We start from the raw sequence: 8,862 nt of genomic DNA on the forward strand, positions 1-8,862 counted from the left end.
GTTGGAGGTGATACGTTTAAACTTTCAATCTTCTGGACCAAAGCATCCACTTTTGCATTAACGTGATCGAGGTTACTTATCTCGTACATGCCAGTTTTCGGTTGAGGTTTTTCCACTGTTGTTCGTTCGGTTCCCCACTGATAGTGGTTTTGGGCCATGCTCTCGATAAGCTGGTAAGCATCAGCATAAGGTTTGTTCATTAGTGTACCACCTGCAGCGGCGTCTATTGTTAACCTTGTATTGTATAAGAGACCATTATAAAATGTGTGAATTACTAACCAGTCTTCCAAACCATGGTGTGGGCAAAGTCTCATCATGTCTTTGTATCTTTCCCATGCTTCGAAAAGAGACTCGTTGTCTTTCTGTTTAAATCCGTTTATCTGGGCTCTTAACATAGCTGTTTTGCTTGGCGGAAAATATCGGGCAAGAAAAACTTTCTTCAACTCGTTCCAGGTGGTGACTGAGTTGGAAGGGAGAGATTGAAGCCATCTTCTAGCGCTATCTCTTAATGAGAAAGGAAAAAGACGAAGTCGAATTGCCTCTGAAGTGACACCATTAGCTTTAACAGTATCAGCATATTGAACAAATACGGATAAATGAAGGTTTGGATCCTCGGTAAGATTTCCAGAGAATTGGTTCTGTTGCACAGCCTGCAACAGTGAAGGTTTAAGTTCAAAGTTGTTTGCTTCGATTGCGGGCGGAGCAATACTTGAATGCGGTTCATCTTGCGATGGAGCGGCGTAATCTCTAAGAGCACGAGTTGGTTCTGCCATCTCGGTTAAAGAAGGAAAAATGTTTTTGATATCAGGAAGGTTTATAGGAGGGAGATTGTTTTCGGCACGATATTCCCGAATTCGTCGTAAGACTCGGAGATATAGTTCGATATCGTTGATTCGTAAATAGAGCGGTTCGCCTTGAGAGCGAGTGCGTGGCATACAAATCAACGAAAGAAAGAGTAGAAGGAAAAAGAAACCTTAGTCTCTACAGCGTAACGGAAGAGTTACGATATCGATTGAATAAAAGTTCCCCGGCAACGGCGCCAAAAACTTGATCGCTCGACTGTGTGAGTCGAGAATGGGATACAAACTGCAAGTGCACAGTTCTATCGCGTAGTTTTAAAAGATATCGATCCCACAGGGACTTATGAATCGATATACCGTTATCTAAAGTTACTACGTAAAGCTAAGGTGAAAATGTTCGATTGTTTGGGGAAAAACTAAGAGCTAAACTAATATCTAGATTAAATATCAATAAAACGGATATCGGTATGTAGTTCGTCAAAACTAGGGAATCAATTCCTTGTCGGTCTCTCGGTTTTAAAATAAATCGTTTCGATTAACTTTATTGGTTAAAGGTTTTATCTCAAACTCTCGCTCTGTTGAAGAAACCATGATCTTAGATTAATGTAGCTGTCACTTATAATTAAGTCAAAAATCATATTTTGAAAACAATAAAGTTGCAGAAACTCTTTTTAAGAAAATACTGACCGTTTTAAACACCCTTATCTCAAACTTTCGCTCTGTTGACTTAGGTTATACAATTAAATCTAAATGCTTAACTCTCGTCCTCACATTCAATCTTTAAAAATACTTTTTGGAAAAAAGTCAGAATTTAATTAATTCCAAAACTTGCTCTCGCCCTGAGATAGACTTAATGACTAACTTACACTGTCCAGTTAAAACCTCAAACTCTCGCTCTGTTGGTTTCAACTTCTTTATGTCTTTTACTTTTGTAAAAAATCTTGTTATTAAACCTGTAAGTTAAGACCATAAAAAGATTGATTCTAATTTTAAGTTTGAATAGACCGACTTAGTCTTGACCCCTTTTTCTGCTTACTTTACATACCGATACCTAGGCAAATTAGCCAGACATGCTAAATAAATAAGAATCTATATCATGCATAAACAGACTCATTCCAGGCATGCAATGTAAATAAACAATAGAATAAAACATTAAAAATTAAATAACGATTAAAGAACCTGAATGCGTAATACAATGGTCTTGAACACTCCTCCACAAGCCGGTAGGATTTGTTCTTGGATTCTTCAATTAAACAGTAAAATAAATCAAGGAAATAAAACTGGAATATAACGTAAGGTTAAATCCGGTATAAAGTTGCACAGTAGTTTCCGGTGTAGAAACTACTACGCGAAAAATATCTAAAAGCTAAGAACGGGGGAAAATAAATTGCAAGGGAAAAAGAAAATAAAGCTTGCAAAATAAAATAAATAAAGTGAACGATGCTGGAAAGGAAGAAAAATAGGCAAAGGCGTGAAAGGAAAATTTGGCAGAGCTTTCGCAAAACTGAGCGTGCAAAAACCTCCTCTCTTTTGGTTTGTGAGATGGCTATTTATAATAGCCTTGGTAACTGCATTCCGTTTCTCCCATTCTTCAGCGTGGCTATATCCACGGCGTGCATATAGGAGACCAACTCCTTAACGTTATTCTTCAAGTCTTTCTGAGGGCGATACTTGCGCCAAAAAGGTAGTGGAGTTGTGTGACGCTCGTCACGCTATGTGTGACGTCCGTCACAAGGCTACTTCGCGTGACGCTCGTCACGCGTCCTGTGACGTCCGTCACAGGCACAACATTGGTGACTTGTGCGCTTTGGGCTGGGCTTTGGCATTTGGTTCCTTTTCTCTCCTTTTTGTTCCTTTTTACACCTCCTTTTCTTCCCTTTTTCACTTTTGCTTCAAAATGGGTACCTGATATAAATAGAAGAGGAATACTGCATAATATCTGATAAAATGAGATAAACTAGCGTAAATGATAATATAATTTAATTGAATTAAGTCTTAAAAAGCGATATAATTTCGTGTTATCAATTCACATTGTATCTTCCACCAATACCATTTCCAACATTCCCTGTGTTGCCAACATTACCCGGGTTTCCATCAGCATTTGCGTTACCCGCGTTACCAGTGTTCACAGGGTTATCAGCGTTCCCAGGGTTACCAGGGTTTCCCTCAGCATTTGGTATCTCCAAATCTGGATTGGGCCTCGGTTGCTCAACCAATTCCCTCAGCTTTTCTTGGCCTGCTACCATACCAGTCATCAATGTCATGAACTGATCCATCCTTTCACGCATATCAGCCAACTCTTTCTGTACTTTGTCCATCGCTAGTTGTGGACGATTTTCCTTTGTCGGGTACCTGTGGACTCGCTTGGGACCAATAACTGCCTGATACAGGGAACAAACATTAGACACTGCGGTGACACCTGCAAAACAGACAAGGGTTAATATGCATGGTATGCGATGCACTGCTTGTTCAGTTTTAAGGCACCCCCGTTTTGAAAGGGAATACCCTGCAAATGAATAAGCATGAGATGTTGGATGCAAATATGCAGATGATGTTATGCAATGCAAAGGCATGTCAATCAGAATTGATGTATCTGCTTGAACATCTGTCGGGTTGCACTGTCTGGAGAGAAATTAAGAGCACACCAAACAAAGGTCATGGGATGGATCATGTTATCCTTAATATCAACCACCCATTTTGGTGGATTATGGTTTACATCTTATCAACACCCGAGTTCCATTGATATTAAGGATACCTGATCGGATTAACCATGAATCAAGGGTTTGTTGCAAGTCACGAGCATGGAGTTTAGGTTAAGAACCACCCAAAAGGAGTGTACTAAGGTTTAAACCTGCCAAACATGTTCTACAAAAGGTTCCCATAGTCATAATCCCATCTTTCAGATATTATCAGAGGAACGACTACTCGTATTCCAACAATATTCTCAAGAGAGACTCTTATGAGTGTAGTATCGCGTAACAATCGTATCAAATCTTACACTTGAACGACTTTCGCACTACGTCCTACGAATAGGCCAAGATGGGTTTGGTAAACTAAGGTCCTCGGCTTCTAAGGTCTATATTGGAACAAGTAATGTCTAACCACAACTTACTTATGTGACATTATTGATCTCAACATGACCTCCACCAAGTGAATGGGCTTGCAAGTCAACTCGCTAAGGAATAACTCCACACAAGTCGACAGGACTATGCCATTCTCCTATCCTAAGTGCACTCGAGTTCGGGTATAGAACTCATCTCACAAAGATCACCAAGCAGCCATAGCCAGCCAACAGATAAAGCAATGATATGTACACAATGCAATAAGGTAAAACAGGTAAATAAATAACCGTACAAAAGCATGAACACCCAATAAACAAACTACAAAAGCTAGGAGGGACTCGCTTAGGGCAGATGGACCAGCAAGAGGTCAACTTCTCGTTTCCCCAGCAGAGTCACCAGCTGTCGCAACCTGAAAAATACAGTGCAAAAAAAAAACAACCGGCGAAAGAAAAAGACAGAAGAGTCGCCACCGTGCGTTATTCATCCCAAAGGAGGGAAAGGAAACGCTCGAAGTAAACCTGAAAAAGGAAAGGACAAGACGGGGTCTCGCAACCAAATCTTGGGTTCGGGAGTCGGTTAAGCGAAGGGAAGGTATTAGCACCCCTACGCATCCGTAGTACTCTACGGGATCCACTTTTGTAGTTCTTGTCTAAAGGGTGTGGGTTTATCTTGTGCTGTTTATAAAAAAAAAGGGTTAAATGAAAATGACTCGCGCGGATGTCGCATCCACTGCATACGTATCTCATCTGAATATGAGAATCAGAGTCTTCGTAGCTCGGCTGACCTATGGGTTAGAGGATGTGTGCTTGCTAAGACATCGCGTCTTATGCCTACGTATCTCATCTGGCCTGAGAATCAGAGCAAAACGTAGTTCGGCTAACTACGGGGTTATGGATTGAGTTTTGGACGAACGACGTTACTACGCAATCTACCGGATGCTCGACCTTTGGAGACTTACTCGCCTGTAGTAGAAGGAGTTAGCGTGTTGCTTTGGGTTTTAGGATTTGGGGTGCTCGAGGGAAAAAAGGCAGTCCTTGACGAAGGAACCGCGCTACCTGCAGAGATATGAATACAAAACACAAAACATGTATCTCAAAGTAAAATGCCACCAAAGGGCTCAAACGTTGCCTCCTATCGAGGTCTTCCAGCTAGGAAAGCAGTAAAATGCGGGAAAATGTAAAAGTACCACGCGGATAAAGATCCAAAGTAACAACAATTAGAGGAGTAAGAAACCCTGAGATCCTTCCAAGCTAATGCCATCAAAGAAAAGTGAGTCAGTACAGGTAATCGGAATGAACCTCCAGGGGTTATCCCACAAATAAATTGGAAACCACGCAAGTTATCCCTGCAAAAGTCATGTGAGCCCTCACAAAAATTCAACAAAAGGGTTAGTGAAACACCATAAGCATTTTTTTCATGAATAACAGTATGGTTTCAGAAACCTCAAACCCTGTGGCATACACTCAAAAATTAAACGGTTAAACATTCAAGGCATTGTTTATACATTCATATACATATTAAACCCATGGGCGAAAAACCTAATGAAATTCATCCATCATACCTCATACATTCAGAGTATTCAACTTCAAAGCAAAAGGTAATGGGAATAAAGGCAAACCTGATTGGAGAGCTTGATTGAAATTGAGTTGCACCCGTGAGGTTTACAAAACAATCTTCGGGGTTTATGTGAGGCAGAGGCGATTCTGTGTAGCTGAGTTCCCTTCGGGGTTTGGAGGCTGCTCTGAACTCCGTTAGGTCTTCTCTCACTATCTTTTTCCTCAGGGTTTTGTTTCAAGGAAACCTCAGAGTATTTTGCTTCTCTCCAAAATCCCCCTTTGTTCTGTGTTCTCTCAAGTGAAACCTTGGTATTTATAGACTGAATTTCATGGTTTTGTGGGCTCAAATGAGAGAGACCCAAGTCCAATTTTTTTTTAATTATATTTTATTTATTTAATTATTTATTTAATTAACTAATTAATTAATTAATTAATTAAAATTTTTTATATTTTTTTTATATTTTTTGTAAAAAATTATTATTATTATTTTTTTTCGTTTTTTTTTTGGATCTAATTCTGATTGACATGATGAAATGCAGTATGAAATGCTAAATGAATGCATGAATGAGGAGGGCAAATTTTGGGGTGTTACAGTATGCATATTGAGTTGGTTTAATTTATTTGAATTAAATAGAGATATTATAATACTAGGTCTTATTGGGCCTAATAATTAAATTAGAGGTATCACTCTTTAAGCCCAAATAGAATACTAGTATATAAGAGGTGAGGGGAGTGATAATTAGGATTCATTTGATCATTTGACAACAATAGAGAAAGAGAAGAGGAAAAGTAAGGAGAAGAGGGGAAGAACAAGAGAGGAGCTAGGATTTCCAGAAAATTTAAGAGGTAAGGGGGGAATCCTTATTATTGTGGGTTAGTATGATTGGGTCAATGGGTAGAAGTATGTTTAGGTTAAAATCCCTAATTTTGTATGGTGTTGGAATTGTTAGGTGGTGATTTGATTGTGTTAAAACTGCAATTTAACGTTATATACTTAGAGTATTGTATGAGTTATAATTTTCTGAACGTTTGGCTTTTTACAGAATCGAAATCGGAGGTCCGAAAGTCCTCCAACGATGAAAAACGCAAAAAATTCTGCATTCTGTTTTACGTTAACCGGTTAGCCACCGAGCGTTAACCGATTACTTGCTTGAAAATCTGCGCAGGAAGTTGATTCTGTTTTATGTTAACCGATTACCCACCGAGCGTTAACCGGTTACTTGCTCTGTTTTGTGTTAACCGGTTACCCACCGAGCGTTAACCGGTTACCACTGTTGAAAAATGCCAAGGAGTGCGTTTTGGTTCGCGTTAACCGGTTACCCATATGCGTTAACCGGTTAACACTGTTGAAAAATGACAAATTGAGGATTTTAAATGCTGTAATCATTTTGAAATAAAATCTAATTGTGCGTATTTGATAATTAGTTTATATATGGTGATATGTGGAATGTTAACATAGTAGAGATGATCTTAATTGCATATTATGTGAATGATATATTGTTATGGATGTGTATATGTACCATTGGTGGATAATTCATAGAGTTGAATTATGGTGATATGTGGAATGTTAAGATGGTAGAGATGATCTTAATTGCATATGTGTTGGTATTTGTACATTCATTCATGGCATGGTCGGCTTCAAGGTGGAAGCGGTGAAACTCTGGGTTCACATGGTAGCATACGTTGATCCTTTATTGGAAATAGGCGTAGTAGATGTAGCATACGTTGATCCTTAATTGGAAATAGGCGTAGTAGACGTAGCATATGTTGATCCTTAATTGGAAATAGGCGTAGTAGACGTTGATCCTTAATTGGAAATAGACGTAGTGGCTTTGATCTTGTCCGGATCGGAAGCGTGGCTTGGATTCTAGATATTGAATTGGAAAGCGATGAAACGTTGGGTTCACATTGAGGTACCGCATGCATAGAGTTACATGTCTTGCATTGAGTCACATTAGAGTTATGTGATCATCGAGTGTTTGCATTGATGTGATTGTGAGGTGTGTATGAGATTTAGTAATTGAATTTGGTGATGTTTGGATACATAATTTGGCAAAATATGTGATTATGTGATAGTTGTATTTGTGTGTATATTTGTGAATATAATATTGGATTTGAGTATTATACTTCTTGAGTTTTGATGGATGTTTGAAACATGTGAAATAAATATTGGTTAGTATTATTTACATGGTTATACAAGGTGTGATGAATTCCTTTAATTGTTGATTTAATCATTGTGCCTTATTATACTTCTTCATAATGATTTGAATTCTCACCCTTCTGTTGGAATGATGCTTTACACGACATCGTGCAGATACTCCAGAGTAGTATGGTTGAAGTAAGTGGACGGTAGCTCGCTCGAGATTAGCCGGAGAGTTTCCATATTTTAGTTTGAAGACTAGGTAATGAGTTAATGCTCTGGTCATATAACACTGGGTAGATTAGTAGTATTGAACTCATATCTTATTTGGATATGCATGATGTTATTACTTGTTTTATTTTATCTTGAGGTGATTATCGAGAGATGATCATGGTATGGGACATGAATCATTTTATGAAATACATGAGTATTCATTATTTTCCGTTGCGAACGCATATTCTTGAATATTCATGAGAAGTGAAATGTGTTATTTTAAATGACCAGGTGTATTGTATATTGATGATGAATGATGTTGGTTTTTGAAAGCTTTTAGTTTTTGAAAACGTCGATGTGACGCCTTTTTATTTATATGCGTGCTTAATTACTCTGATTATATGTTAAGTATTTTGGGGTAGAAAAAAGGGTGTTACATTAGTGGTATCAGAGCAGGTCGGTCCGTCCGGCCAGGTTGTTTAGTTATGTTTGTTCTCTAGTATGCGACATGTGTGTGAGAACACTGTCGATGCTTGTTTTATTCTCCATTACAGGTTGGGAATGAAATAAGTGGGGGAGAAGCGTCTGCTTCTCTTGGATGTTCCAATTGTATCGAGCTTGGACATTATGTTGTTGCATGCAAGAGTGCAGTGTTGGCTAGTTAACCTGTTTAGAGAATGTTGTGATGTTCCTGAACCCGAAGAGAGGTCGGATTCGAGGATGGTGTTGGTTAGAAGTTAATCGGGTGTATATCAACTGTTTCAAGAAGACGGTTATTTTTCCTGAGGTTGGTGCTAAGGAAGATTGGTTTATGTCTGCTAAGCAAGTTGATGAATCGGTGCAAGATGGTGCCGAGCTGTTTATGTTGTTGGCAACTTTGGATATTCGTGAGAAGAGGACGATCGAAGAATTGCCAATAGTTTGTGAGTTTGCGAAGGTATTTCCGGAAGATATAAGCGATTTACCGCCGGAATGTGAGGTTGAGTTTTCGATTGATTTAGTTCCTGGAACTAGTCCTGTATCGATGGCTCCCTATCGAATGTCTGCTTCTGAGTTGAAAGAGTTGAAGAGTCAACTTGGAGACTTGCTTG

The 8,862-nt window shown here is 38.9% G+C and overlaps 1 pseudogene; it reads left to right on the forward strand.

Moving 5' to 3' along the window:
- The first annotated feature begins 288 nt into the window (after positions 1 to 288).
- On the forward strand, positions 289 to 388 carry LOC127089223 (uncharacterized; annotated as a pseudogene).
- Positions 389 to 8,862: the final 8,474 nt, after the last annotated feature.

Source organism: Lathyrus oleraceus, chromosome 5 (genome assembly GCF_024323335.1).
Source record: "Lathyrus oleraceus cultivar Zhongwan6 chromosome 5, CAAS_Psat_ZW6_1.0, whole genome shotgun sequence".
Classification (NCBI taxonomy): Eukaryota; Viridiplantae; Streptophyta; class Magnoliopsida; order Fabales; family Fabaceae; genus Lathyrus; species Lathyrus oleraceus.